The sequence below is a fragment of the Candoia aspera genome, chromosome 1 (assembly GCF_035149785.1).
Source record: "Candoia aspera isolate rCanAsp1 chromosome 1, rCanAsp1.hap2, whole genome shotgun sequence".
Classification (NCBI taxonomy): domain Eukaryota; kingdom Metazoa; phylum Chordata; class Lepidosauria; order Squamata; family Boidae; genus Candoia; species Candoia aspera.
Window position 1 is genome coordinate 276909999 of NC_086153.1, and position 15128 is coordinate 276925126.

The 15128-nt window shown below is 37.0% G+C and overlaps 1 protein-coding gene across 1 annotated transcript in view; it reads left to right on the top strand.

Moving 5' to 3' along the window:
- The first annotated feature begins 4950 nt into the window (after positions 1-4950).
- The window catches only part of SIPA1L1 (signal induced proliferation associated 1 like 1), a 206339-nt gene continuing 196161 nt past the window's right edge, over positions 4951-15128 (top strand). The window contains exon 1 of the mRNA XM_063289841.1: positions 4951-5025. The gene's annotated coding sequence lies outside the window, so the exon portion shown is untranslated. The remainder of the gene's footprint in view (positions 5026-15128) is intronic.

Consider the following 15128-nt stretch of genomic DNA (forward strand, 5'->3'; position numbering starts at 1 on the left):
GCTTATTTCCAGCTCACATTTTAAAATTTTCATTAAGCTTTTGGTGCTTAATTAAAATTTAAAAATGATTTTTGTTTCCTAAATGATTAACTTTCCATATGTCTCTGTTAAATCTCATTCTGTTACTATCAGTCCATATCTCCAACCTATCAAAATAATTTTATTTCTGACTTCTAGGGTACCAGATGCTCAATTTTGTCTCATCTGTATATCTGATAAGCATTCCCTCCACTGCTTCATCCAAGTCATTAATAATGCAGAGAATCCAGAACTAAACTTGTGGCCACTCTCCTGTCTGAAAAACTATTCAAGTTCATTCTGTTGAGTACACTTTTTAAGCCAGCTATGCATCCCCTTCATTGTCATGCCATCCAGCTCACACACATTTGCTATTCAGAATGCATGGTGTAGTTTCTCAAATGTTTTGCCAAAATGTAGATAGATGATTGATTGATTGATTGATTGATTGATAGATGACATTTCCACAAACTAATAAGTTATCTGAGCGGAAAATAAGATTAGACCAGCTTCTTGACGAAGCCATGCTGACTTCTAATAACTATCACATTATACATAAAATGCATAAGGTCCATCTCTTTATGATCTGCTGTGCAGTCTTCCCATTTGTCTTCCTCCAGTCATCTTGCACTTCACCCATCCTCCAGGATTTCTCAAAGTTAATACAGAAAGGTTCATCCAGATAATTAGCTAGCTTCTTCAGCATTTTAGAATATAAATCATCTGATCCTGGATAGCTAAAACTCATTGTTAATAAACAGGTATTTCCTGACCATATTCCTAGCATTCTTAAGCTTTGATCCTACCCTTTCATTCTACTGTTCACAATTTCATAATGGAATGCATATTTTCTTTTTTTATTAAACTTTATTAAGTTTCAACAAGAGATTAAGTATAAAGAAACAGAAAAAAGAGAAGGAGAAAAGGTCAGAAAAAGAAAAAAATTAAGAGTGCAGAAAAGAAAAAGAAAAAAAAAGAATAGAAAAAGAACAGCTTCTGACTTTCTTTGGTACAGATACAAATATAAAATACATTAACCTCTTACTCTAAAATTAACAATAGTACACAATATTTCTATAATCATAAACAGTTCTAATCATCAAATCCCAAAATTAAAGTTTCATCTCTTTCACTTTCAAGCAAAAAGTCCAAAAGAGGTTTCCAAGTAGAAACATAGCTTTGCAGCTGTTATCATATATAAAAACAAAGTTCCATATTTTCTTTCAATCTGTTTATCCATCAAACCTAATAGGAAACCTCTGGTGTCAATTGTACATTTATTTTGATGGAATGCATATTTTCTTATTGGAGAAAACTCAATCAAGGTGAAGCAAAATAGGAGCTGAATCATTCTGCTTTGGGTATATGAATTCTCTCCCCACCACCTGCCCTTTTCTTTTGAATATTTCTAAAGAAACCCCTTTTGTTGTTCTTAGCATCCTTTGCCAACTTCACCTCAGTCTGAGTTTTCAATTTCCTTACTCCATTTCTAGAGTTCTAGCCCATGTACTCTTTCTTGACATTTGTCCCTCTTTCTACTCCTTGTATATGTCCTTTCATTGTTTTCAGATCTTCACGAAGTTTCTTGTTTAGCTACATGGCTTTCTTCTACAGTCCTCCATTCTTTTTCCTCACTGGAATTGTTCTTAGAACAAGATAATATGTTTTTCTTGTATTCTCTTTTAAATTTTTCCAGTATTGTGTACATACCTGAGCATTCTTATTTCTATGTCTATGCAGTTCACATCTCTGTTATACTTTAGTCTCTTGGCCTTTCTATAGGTTAATACTATGACTGATTTCAATGGAACGAAAGGAATAAATATTATATCTGAGAGCTGTCATCTGTGAATGCTTACTTGTTTTAGTATTTAATGATTTTTAAGAGCACTTTTCAGTTAAAAGAACAAAGCTTGTTCATCTTCAAAATAACACTACATATAGTAGAATATAGCCTTTTTCATTTCATAAATTTTTTCATAAATTTGTATGTACAGTATATTATTGAAAGTATTTGTAGATTACTAGAACAAGAGAGCAAGATAAATATGATTTGGGGAACTGATCTAATGAAATGGAACATAGTAACTTCTGCTTCCTTTTGCCTGCAATGCAGTAAACCTGTTTGCCATCTTATTTCACTAGATTTCTTACAGTATATTTGATCACTTGGCTTAATTCCTTGTATATCTACTACTATTAATATTTTCACATATATTTATTTTTTGTAACACTAATATGAATGAGAGTGTACTGGAAGAAGCCAAAGGGCATTCTACTACCACGGATCTTCTGGTGCTTCTTACAGAATACATGTGACACACAGCGTCATGCAAGCATAAATTCCCCTCACCTGTCTTTATTCTGCCCCTTCAAATTTGCTTCAAAATTCTCCCCTCTCCCCAATTTTAGAAGTGCACAGTGGGTTGTAGAGGGGAGGAGAACCTGTTTCACACATGTTATTCTATTGGCAGAAAGATATCTTTGGGATAAATATGGTATTACGGAATGAAATCCAAAGAAAGAAGAGTCCTTTTAATAAAATATTTGTATTATGTTTGATAACAACACCGTTGAAAATAGAGGAAACTCTGCTATCACTTAAGGGGAAATGCCTCTATTATTATCTTAAGAGGAATGAGCATGGCAACATACTTGTCCTATCCAAATGAAGAGGGTGAGTATCAGCAATGGATACACACATGAATGAGCACTCTGGAAAATCAGGATCCTCAATTGACTGGTGTCCCTCCATGGATAGAATGGTTCTTATGTGCAGACACTCAGAGAGGAAGGAAAGGAGAATGAGGCTAGCATGGTGTCTGAACAGGACTATTTCTATACATACTTACCTGAGAGTAAAAGGAACTGAATTCAACCAGATTTACTGCAACGTAAGTACACAAAGATTTCCATTTCCTTACAGGCTAGCACACACCATACCTTAATGGGCCAGAAGGATAAACAGGTCTTCCTCCAATATTTTAGGGAACTCTTCCCCATTTTCTAACATCATCACACAGAATAAGCTGAGGTAAACAAATTAATCTCCATCTTAGGAGCTTTACTGAGAAATTACTGGGGGTCAGCAACACTCAGAGGGAGAAGTTTTAGTCACAGAATCCCAGCATGCCCTACAAAGAGAAGATTTCTCCCCATCTACTGCTGATTTAGTCATTACCAACCCCCAGTCTTACTCCTATACAGTATTAACTTATGCAGTCAATAATAGGTTATGCTGATACCGATCTAACCCAGCCCTTACTTCAAAAAGATTGCCCATCTTTGTCTAATACAGGTAAGTAAATATTGTTAGGAGCTGGCTTTAAGTTGAATCAATAAACATGTGAACTTCTTTTCTATGTAATATAATATATCAAATCTCTCAAACTTGTCTTCCTACTCAGGGATATGATGATTTCCCAAGCATTCACAGTATGCTATTTTCACCTTTGAAAATATAATGGTTCTTTCACATAATGCATTCACAAATGTTGTAATTACTACATAGAATATGAGTGCACGAGTGTCACTATTAGAAAGATAAGCCTCTCCCTCTGCTTTTGTTTGTTTTCTTTCAAACAAATCTTTAACGAACCCAATAAAGCATGGGAAGGCAGCACAGTGCCCATGTGACATGCCCCAGATATCTCCTTTGGTGTCTACTGCCTCACCTGACTATTCTTAAATTTTAAAAAATATGAATCTGTTATGCTGAGAAGCATCAGTCTATCACCATATTAAACATCTTTTTGTTCCCACTGGATCCTAGGTGGCCAGTCTGCTTTCTAGCGGGTCTTTCACCACCAGACATGTGCAAAATGGTATTTTGTGCATAGTCAAATCTCCCATAGCAGGCATTTTGTGAATGTACCACCATATGCTCTCAGTTTCAAATGTGAACATCTCTCCCAAAAGCTGCCTACCCTGTTGTACAGCAAACATTCTTTTTAAAATGGCAAAGAAAAACCCAAATATTTACCATACTTTTAAATGTACTGAGAGTCACTTGTTAGAAATACCTGACCAGGATGGTTGTAGGGCCTCAGACTTGCATTTGATTTGATCTCAGAGTAGTGAAAGGGCATAATGGAGATTCTTGAAGTTGGCAAAAGTGCCATTGTTAAGAGGAAGACTTTATTTTCAGCTTTTAAAGTTTAGTAAATATTGCATATATTTAAAGTCACGGAGCCCTTTCCTCTACGCAGTTAGGTTGGAGTGAGCCCGATTTCTTTTTGAAGATTTTAAATCTGGCCCTGCGCTTGTAGTACTGAAGCTTTATGCTCTTCAAACTCCTTGAATTTGACTGAACTGGAAAGCACAATCCCTGAAATGTAAACCTTCTGGCATCAACGAGCAAACGTAATTTTAACGACGCTACTGTATTTCCCTCCTCCGTACTTACTGCAGAAGTCGCTGCACCCCGGAAGGTTTCAGCACCTCCGGGTTTGGGTAGTGAAGCTGTAAAAATCTCAGAGACAAAGGTCCGGCTCTCAGTCCCCCAAATTGCACTGATAAAGGGGGAAAAATGGGACAAGAATGTAATCTCCTCAGCAGCAGGAGGACTTAGATCATTTTTGTCAGAGGCGCCTTGGACGCCTGCAGCGGCCACGCCGAAGAAGCTGGGGGGGGCGCGCCATCATCCTTTCCCTTTCCTCCATCCCTGCCGCCGAAAGGACGCGGAGAGCGCCTCGACTTTCAGAGCCGAGGGAGGCCCCCGCAGTCGCAACACCTCCACGGGCCCCTTTGCCTTGGTGCAGGCTTCGTTGTCCATCACTAGGCCGGCGCTTGGCAGTTACCATGGTAACGCCCGAGGCTCCTCCGCCTCCCCGTCTGCCTCTTCGGCGCGGCGAGTGGCGGGAGCTGAAGCAGCGCCTGCGGCTTCTCGCGAGACTTGGACGGCGAGCAGCCGGAGCGGGCGGGCTTGCTGGGTGAGCTCATCCCGGGCGCTGGGGAAGGAGCGAGCTGCTGCAGCTCTTGCAGAAACGGCCAGAGGAACTTTGTTAGGTGAGTTTTACTGAGGGAGGGAGGCGGCACGCGGGTGGGCTGGGGGAGCTGTGAAAGCATGATTGCGACCCCCTTTCGCCACGTCTCTTTCCCAACCTGCGTGGACCCTGAATGGGTCTGAACCTGAAAAATATCGATACGCCTCCCCCGCGTCCTCCCACCCGGGTTTTCCCCTCAGCCTGCGGCGGTCGCAACGGGAGGGACCTGATGGAAACGGTGTAGAAAACACGCCCCCTCTTTTCCTTTTCCCCACTTCTCCGAAACCCTCCGTCTCTTCGTCTTCCCTTTCCACGCTCTGCCTTCTTGCGCTGCTTCCCCGGTAATTGACTCAAGAGACCTTGAGTTTTGCGTGCTAGGGCTCCCCCCCCTTCTTTTCTCCGGCCCACGTCCCCTGTTCTGCTGCTGCATGATGCGTAGTCCCCAGTATTCCCAAATTCATTAAATGGGAGGTCCTGCTTCTTTTATTTATTGGTCTGAGAAGAGGGAAGAGCTCCTCCTCCTCCTCTTTTCAGCGCCCTCTCTCCAAATATTTCCTATATCCCCAAGAATGAGCTGCACAGAAAGTCTGGGAGGTTTGCCTGCGACTGATCGGCAAGAACAGCTTACTTGCTTCCCCTGCCCCCCGTTTAAACAAGAAAAAAGAACCCTCTGTGTTCGGACGGATTTCCTTTCCCTCACCTTCTTTCGGTTGCTTTATGGATTCATCTCTGGCAGCGAAAAACGAGGACTCATATTTTCCCCAGACATATTGAGCAAGTTGATTATTTTTCCTGCGGGCAAAGCTGAGACGGCTGCACTGAAAAAAGGATCTACTAATAGTAGATTTGTGCATACATCTTTTTCTGTGTTAGGGGAATATATATATGGAATGGGGAGGAGATAAATCGAAACCTGTGTGTGTGTATTTATTTGTTGAAAATAATTCCAATTAAACTCTGCCTAAATACCCTTAAATCAGGATTAAAATACATAATGCTCTGTAATAATGCTGCATCTGTACCCAGCCTCAACACTTTTTCATTTATATTTAAAAGCATTTCTTCATCCAACTCCAAAGATGCAAGCAGTTTTGGTTCCCAGCTGAGCTGTAGTTAGTTTGTTCCAGGCCAGTTTGGACACCACGATAATAATTAGCTAATTCAAAGGTAATGCCGCTGGGGATATTATACATGTGCATAATGTGGGAAAGGGAGTGGAGGACTAAAACATAGTCTTGAAGTTCAGAGAAGTGAATATGGAAAACTGGATCTTGTATATCAGGTAGGAAGCTGTTATTTATGTTTCAGTTTAAAAAACTGATGATAAATGATGCAAATCTGCATTTTATTTTCTATTTTAAATGCTCTATTTTGGTAACAAACAGTATAATTATAATTTTAAAATTATTGTATCTATAGCTATTGAAGACTTGTGAGTTGCAATTATCGGCTAAGCAATACAATTGTCTCCACTTTTCAGAAAATGTTTAAAATAGGAAACATTTCTAACCTTGACTGATGTCACTCATCATTTTTGTTAGAAATTTCAGCAATTTTCTTCATTTTGTAAAGAGCTATGTTTAAAAATCTGCAGTGATTCTAAATCAGCAGTGGTTCATATTTATTTATTTATTTGGCTTTATTTATTTATTTTCTGTCCCACCTTTATTATTTTTATAAATAACCCAAGGTGGCGAACATACCAAATACTCCTCCCTCCTCCTATTATCCTGACAACAACAACCCTGTGAGGTGGGTTGGGCTGAGAGAGAGAGGCTGGCCCAAGGTCACCCAGCCAGCTTTCATGCCTAAGGCAGGACTAGAACTCCCAGTCTCCTGGTTTCTAGCCCGTTGCCTTAACCACTAGACCAAACGGCTGTTTACTATATCTTTGTTTTTGGTGATAACTGAGTTTTAGACTTTGAAATGTATTATTTGCTTTTGGGTTAATGGACTGAGTTTTGTTAGATTACCATTGCTTAGATCTATATGAAGATTGGTATGTCCTCAGATCAGTTCTTCCATGACAAAATAGTGACTTGGACCTTCCTCTCATTCAGTATTTGAGTTCTATATATGGCATGTGCTCACCTCTGTATGTGTAAATTGTAAATAAGCTTCATAAAAGATTTTTTCTTTTCAGCTTTTTAAATTATGCAGTATGTGTCTATAATTTTACTTGGAAATAGAAATCAGTTGTCTGATTTTGGTTTATATAATTCTGCATTTGAGCTATATGGGAAAACGTATATGTAGTAGTTTTTATTGTTCAGGTATCTTAGTTTTTCATAAGTTAGACTATCAGTATTATAAGAATGAATTGTCAGAACTCAACCTTGAACAACTAGCTAAAATACTTTTGACCCAGTTGAGTGATAGACAAACAGCAGAAAATTCATGTGTCTATTTCTGTTTGAAAAGTCCACCTTTCTCTTTGCTTACAGATTATCAGAGATAATTATCTTAGGGAGGGTTATGGTATGGTCATTAATTAATAAACACTGGATTAATTGATAGGTAAGAAAAACATTTTACAGGGTTGTGATTGCTGGAACTTGTTGGTTTCTTACACTAAGCTAAATTTATAAAAAGATAAATTTCATTATCTTTTAAATTTCACCTTACTCATCCATTGAATTGTATTATTCAGATAATTCAAAATTTGCAGGCTGCAAACTATTACATCCTACCAGTTTCATTTTTATCTGCCAGCAGGAAAGTGGCCTAAGTAGAATTCTGCTCAGAATGTTTCCTCTGACAGAATTGGAGAAACCTAATTTTTGCCAATTCCCTGTTTTGTAGTGCCACCTCACACACTGACCTGGGGAGTTCTACCAAGGCTCTGTATTATATCTGGGATGGGGAATGTTAAAGGGCTGTGAGGGAACAATGGACTTGGTGAAGATTGCCACCAGCAGGAATTCCATGGACTGAAGAGTTGTTCTGTTCTCAGGAATCAAATGAGAGATCCAATCCAAGATTTTTTATCTTAATAATTTAAAGACTTAGATATACTTTCATCCAGTTTAATTAAACAGATTTGATAGAGAATAGTGAATTTGATTTTTGTAAATTGGTAAGATTAATACAGTAGTTCAACGAATGAGCTTGTGAGAAAACATTACACTTTATTCATGGACATTTGAGGTGGAGTGTTGTTTATCAGCAGATGTGGATTTTAATTTTGGATTTAAAAGATACAGTAAATCAAAACAGCATGTGGCATATTCCATTTTCTCATCTGAACACATAGCTCTGCGTAGATAGATAACTTCTGCTAAAATAAATTCTTACGTTGGTGTCCTTGAAACATGTTGGACTGCAGCTTCTGTGATCCTCAAAAAGGAGACTAAACACATTTCCTAGGGCTGGTTTATTTATTTGGTTCATAATGGCTGCCGATTCACCCATGACTCAGTCCCCGTCAGTATAGCCAGTGATCATATATGATGGGAACAGTAGTGCAACAAACAACTGGATGGCCACAAGTTTTCTTTACCCTACTTTAAGGGAATGTGGCTTGGTCAGGAGTCTAAAGATTAAAATAAAGAACAAACTTTATTTTCAATGTTTTAAGGTCTGGAAACTTAAACACAAATGAAACATTTTGTAGACCTGTTTCTGTTATTATCACATATCTCTTTTAATCTATTCAGTGTGCATGTGTGTGCATGTGTATACCTTTTAAATAAGCAATTTGCAGATAAATTTGTCATTCTAAATGCTGAAACATGTTTTAGGTTTTACCAAATAAGATTTCCCCTTTTTGTACTTAATGTTTATGGAAGTTCAGCTAGAGGGTTTTACGTTTTGTGTTGTATCTGAGGGACAAATTAGAAAGCTAGAATCAATTATTTACATCAGCAGTTGTCAAAGTGTGGTCTGGGGGCCCTTGGGGGTCCCTGAGGTCATTTCACGGGGTCAACAAAGTCAAATAGATAAATACTTCAAAATTTCTCAGTTTTAATTTCTAATACAGTAAATATCAATAGATAAAACCCAAATAAACCAAAGCTCTTTGGGTTCCTCAATCATTTTTATTTATTTATTTTATTAAATTTATGTCACCGCCCATCTCCCCCAATGGGGGACTCTGGGCGGTTTAAGAATATAAAGGGGTCCTGAGACCAAAAGGCTTGAGGACCGCTGATTTAGATAATCTGTAAGGCCTGAAAGCAGCAGAGGGGGTTGAGCCTGCCTCAAATTCCTTTTGTGTTCATCTTCATTTATAGTTCTGTAGTATTTATTTATGAAAGAAAGAGGCACAATTTTCTCCATATCAGTAGTTCAGTCTCTGCATCAGGGTTTGCTGCTTAATATTCACTGCTTACAGGATATTCAGGATTTCCCACTGAGATGTAGGGAAAAAAACCCTCTGCGTTATTTAAAATGTAAATCATAAATGGTGGTTTCCTAATAACTGTTTGTTTACTGTATTTACTGTGAATGCTGACCCTTAAGTAGCTTACTGCAACAGTGTACATAATTTTATAATAGTCATAAAATTATCAAAATTAACAAATATATCTAATAATAAATATATTTCACATAATACAGTCATAACAATCATGATGCCTTGTAACAGTAAAGCAACTATATTCATGCCAGGCTCAGGAGTTTCTCTTATTCTCACTTCGAGCCCCAAATGTATGGGTAAGAAAACCCACGTTTTAAAAAGTTTTCTACATACAAAAAATGAGGGTTCAGTCCCTATGTCTGGTAGGAAGGTGTTGTAGAAGAGGTCAGCTTCTGCATACAATGCTTAACTCCAATCCCTTCTTGTTGCACTTCATGATGGGTGAAATGCAACAAGCACTTGGAAGTGCGACAGGCACTCTTAGCAAGCACTCTCTGCAGGCTGACTTGAAGATAGCGAGGCCTCAAGCCTCATAGGACTTTAAAAGTGATCACCGGCACTTCATTTTGTCATACCACCTTTGAAACAGTCCATAATTAAAGTTGAGGTCTTTGTGACCAGGATGGGGAGGCTTGTGGATTAGAAATTCCCCATATTTGCACAAATTCCCCATGTTTGCACTTAAAGTCATACTGTAAGTATGATTGTATATAATTTTTAATGTTTTATTTGCGCAGAAATATGTATAAGCTGCTGTGAATGAAATAAAAATCTCTATTTTAAATAGCTTTTCCCTGGTTTTGTTAATTAACTGTTGTTTGTGCAGCCCAAGTGGTTGTCTTTCTCCATATAAGTTCATTCTTTAGTTTAAAATAAGCTTGAATAGGGTGTTCTATGTTCTATTTTAGTTCTGAATTATTTTTAAGACTAACTGTATGTTAAATAACATCTTTTAACAGGTTGGGGGGGAATATGTGCCAGATTGTTCTGAGTTTCATGTTTCCAGGGTGATATGACTCAATAGTTTTGCTTCTAAAGGTGCTCTGTTAATTGACGTAGCATTCTCCCGTTTATATTTATTAATATATTAGTTGACTTCATTGTATTTCTCACCTGAGAAGAATTGCTTTTCTTTTAAATAATAACTTTTAACAAAGTGGTAGCTAAATAAATATCACAATAGTTATTAATGGTTTAAATATTGTAATATTGAATTAGTTAACCACTGTAATAACCAAGTATTGGTAGTGGGTATGTGAATTATTAGATTGCTGTGTAGTAATTTTACTGTTGCATTTGTTTTTAGGTTACTTCAGCTGCATTGTGAAATAACTTCCTCTACTGGTGCTACTCATGGGTTCACCCATTCAGCAGCATGAATTATGTTAATAATGATGAAACCTGCAGTCAGTTTGTGTTACATTGCAACTTCTCAGATTTCACCTACGCAGAATGCTACCCCTTATTTAATATGTGAATGAATATCCACTTGCGCATCATAATGATGTGAATGTAGTTTGAGTAAAACTAAAGTGTAGAAAATTAGGGAGCCTGAATTCTAGAAAAATAGATTTTTAAATAATTGGATTTGGAGTCTACTTAGCTGTTTAGGATGTTTCCTGGATGAATGGAATGCTTGTGTCTGGTTAAATATTTACTTCAGTTTATTTATTTTAAATTATTTGTATGCAAATCTTCAAGACAGAGTCCACAGGTCAGCTTAGAACACTCTAAAAGTACATTAAAACTAACTTAAAACAGACTTCAGAAATAATAATAGCAGACAGATATATTAGTTTAAAAGTTGTGTTGCAGCATAACAATTAAGATTTGAATTAATACGTATTAGATTTGGAGTATAAAAATTCTTTACCTTGTGTGAAAGAATAATAATGTAGACAATAGATGGGCCTTACTGAGGAAGATATTTCAACATGGGGGAGAGGATACCATTGAGAAATCCTACTGTAGCCAGTCACTTGCCTCATTTTAGCATTGGAGGTTACCCACAACAGATTGTGCTAAGGACAGTAGGTTATGAAGGGCTCTGTATCTTAAAAACGGACTCTTGAATTGGGGCTGAAATAAATTGGGATCCAAGAAAATCATGTAAAATTGGTGTAATATGTTTCTAATTCCCAGCTCCTGTCAGTACTTTTGTTGCTACATTTCATACTTATCAAACTTTCTGAACTGTCATCATGGATAGCCCCAGGCATAACACATGGCTGTAATCTAGGTGAGAAGTTACCAGGGCATGGATTATTGAAGCAAGATTATATCTAAGCTAATGTCCCAGTCTAAGCAAGAAAAGGTACTTTGTGCCATAAAGAACAGTTCCTTTAATGAGAGAGATGGATCTATCAGTATCCCCAAGCTGTGAACACAGCTCTGCAGTGCAACCTGTTCCATGACAGGTTAGAAGTCACCAACCTGTTAAACCATCCACTAATTGCACATAGCATCCACTAATGGAATATTTGTTTTTTCTTGGTTGAACTTCAGTGTCTTAGTCTTCATGCAGTTTATGTCTACAACCAAGTACTGATTAAACACTTCAATTGTCTCACCTGGATTTGATGAAGAGGTGAGAAAGAACTTTATAACATTCTAAATCTAAAAAAAAACCCCAGTCATTGTAGAGAGATGTTGAATGGTATGAGGGATGAGATATAAACACAATATAAACACTATGGTAGACACCATGTTTTGGATTGGCCATCTGAATATAAACAGGACCACCAGAAAACTTCCACCATTCAAACTCTCTGGAAAGACATCACATTTAGCAGTATGGAAAGCTGTTGGGAGGGCTAGGAATTCGACAGGGCTGCATTCCCCTTGTCAGTCTCATCAAAAAAACATCCAGTATTCTAGGCAGTGTGATATCAGTGCCAAAACCAAGCCTTTATTGAGATGGGATTTTACCCCAGAGTATCTGAATACTGGATTTTACCCCAGAGTATCACCATAATATATTGCATTACACACATGTGCTTATGAGTAGATCTGAGGGTAGATCTTAAGTTAGTTCAGTAACTTTGGTCAGATTCATAATTGGCTTTTGTTTATCTATTAAATAAGAAAAAAAAAACTTTCTCATAGTGCTATGGTAAAATCTGTATACACTTTAACAAAGCACTTAACTTGGAGTTATTTAATTGTGAAGAAAGATGGCAGGACTTGAAAACATTCCTGGCATGCATAGGTTTATTGTGTATTTTGAATTTATGCTGGTGCTAGTAAAGTAGGACCACCAGTTATGAAATTAACCAAAAGACATAAGTGATGAGAAGGAAATATGTTCTTTCTACTAGATGAAAAAAGTTGCAGGCTTTTTTTTTGGAAATTCAAATGCAGCTCATTAGCTACTAACAAATTTAAAACAATCCATGACTTTTTTCTCTGCTTTCTTCTATTCGCATGTTTGTTCTAAGTGGTTTATTGGCTACACTTTCAAAGGCAGAACCAGTGGTTAACTTTGGATGTGTTTGTTGCTAAACCAGTATTATGGCTTAATAGTATAAGAATTGCTCTAAAATGCCTTATTTAATTGAAATTAGTATTTAAAAAATCATACAAGGCATTTCATTTAGTCTAATAATAGTGCTTTACCAGGAGACCCAGTGATGCCAAGCCAGTTTTACAATCAATGTAAACATTGGGTTTGTGCTGGGACCTTTTAGCATGAAGAGCACTGAGCACATGGACCAATAGTCTGCAATGATAAATGGAATGCCTTCTCTTTCTGCAGCCCACTCCTACCATGACTTTCAAAAATCAGTAACATATTTTCTTCTATATTCAATCAGGAAGACTTAGAAAATGTAATGTAACCTCTAAAGTGGCTTAAAGTTTAAAACAATGAAAATAACCTCTCTCCTTATTAAAAAAAGGGGCTGTGCAGTAGTTTGGAGTTCATTTGGAAATGGTGCTTTGGAATGTGCAGAAAATTGAAAGCAGCATTGATATAAAGCTGTCTGTTTTCTGTCAAATGATAGGAATTTCAAAATCATCAGTGTATAACTTAACATTTTTTTAAAACACTGTGATTTTTCTTTCCTTGATAAACAGAGTTGGTTGACAATAGTAAATAGAAAGACACTAATTACAATAAAGCCATTTTTGAAAACAAATAATAGATGATGCCAGTGAACATGAAGCAAAATAAAAACCAGCAAGTTCAAAAAAATAGATTCTCAGCTTACTGATTAAGGGAGACGGATACAAGAAAACCAGTCAATCAGTAGAGCTAAAAATAACCTGAAGGAACAGCAGAAAAAGTCTAAAAAAAATAAAACAATAACCTTCCAGGTAGATTGAGTGAGTGGTACTTCCCAATCTAAAGTCACCCAATAAGCTTCCATGATTTTCTTAACCATCATCCTAAGTGGCTCAATTCTTATAGCAATATGTTTATGAAACCCTCTTTAAATGCTATATGTATTGAAACAAGTGTAGTCAATATTTGGTAGTCAGAAACCACATAATGTTTTAAAATGGTGCACAGTTTTTTTCTTTTTTTTATAAGGAGAGAGGTTATTTTCATTGTTTTAAACCTTAAGCCACTTTAGAGGTTACATTATATTTTCTAAGTCTTTCTGAGTGAACGTAGAAGAAAAGATGTTATTGATTTTTGGAGTCATGGTAGGAGTGGGGCTGCAGAAAGAGGAGGCAACAGTGGGGGAGTTGATCAAGGGAATACCAGTTGGTTGATCAAGGGTCCTTGTGCAATTTATTGGCAAGTAAGTGTATCTGCTAATCTCATTACAGATTTGGTTTAAATCACCCCTGTAGAATATTTAATTTTAGTTATTTAAATAATTACCCAGAAGATTCTTTTTAAATCAATATCTTAGTAAAAGGAAGCATACTTGTTGAATGATATGCTCTTAATTGGCTTGGCTACTTTGACATCTGAGAGTTAGAAAGTACCTACAAAAACTGAATTTTATTTTTACTAATAAATTTACTATGGTTAGTTTTTCTTTAGCACAAAAAAGTAGTAAAGTTGCCTTTGAGTTGACTTTAACTTCTACTGACTTACATGTGTCAGTATTGGGTAATTGACCAAAATAATATTTCAGTGATAAAAATTAAGTAGACAAAATCAGTCAAAGCAGTGCACAAAATCTGAAACTTTGGATGTCTGGTATACCTAATACAATCTGCCTATTTCTTCTTGTTTGTTCATAATCTGGAAATGAAATATAAATCTTCCTATTTTTCAGTTCGCAAAGTATTTTTCATGTTAGAATGAATTTGTCCAAAGGATGAAAATATTCTCTCTCTTCTGAGAAGATACTGCTGCTGGTAGATGCTAGGTACTAATTCAGTGATATACTGTCCTAACAACCAGGAAACACACTGAGACAAGGAACTGGTCTCTAATATTTATTGCTAGTACTTAACAGGAATCCTAACAAACTGAAGAAGCGTGGGGAAAACCCAGACATATAACCCCCAAGGGTTAAGGCGGTCCCGATCTGTGTCTCTTTGAATGGCTGAACAATTCATCAGTGCTACGCATGCGCTTGACAGTCTGGATGGGAGCCCCCTGCTCGCCATCCTTACTCATGACATATACAGATTCAAATAATTAAGTGACTTCTTCCAGGACATTATGACTTCCTTTAACATGTCATCATGCATTTTTTAAAACAGAAATTTCAGTTAGGCTTGAAATCTGGTACAGTTGATATTGTAGAGGGATAATTCTTGGATGCCAATGTCATAGATAGTTCCTATTCTTCATCAGTTAAGAATTC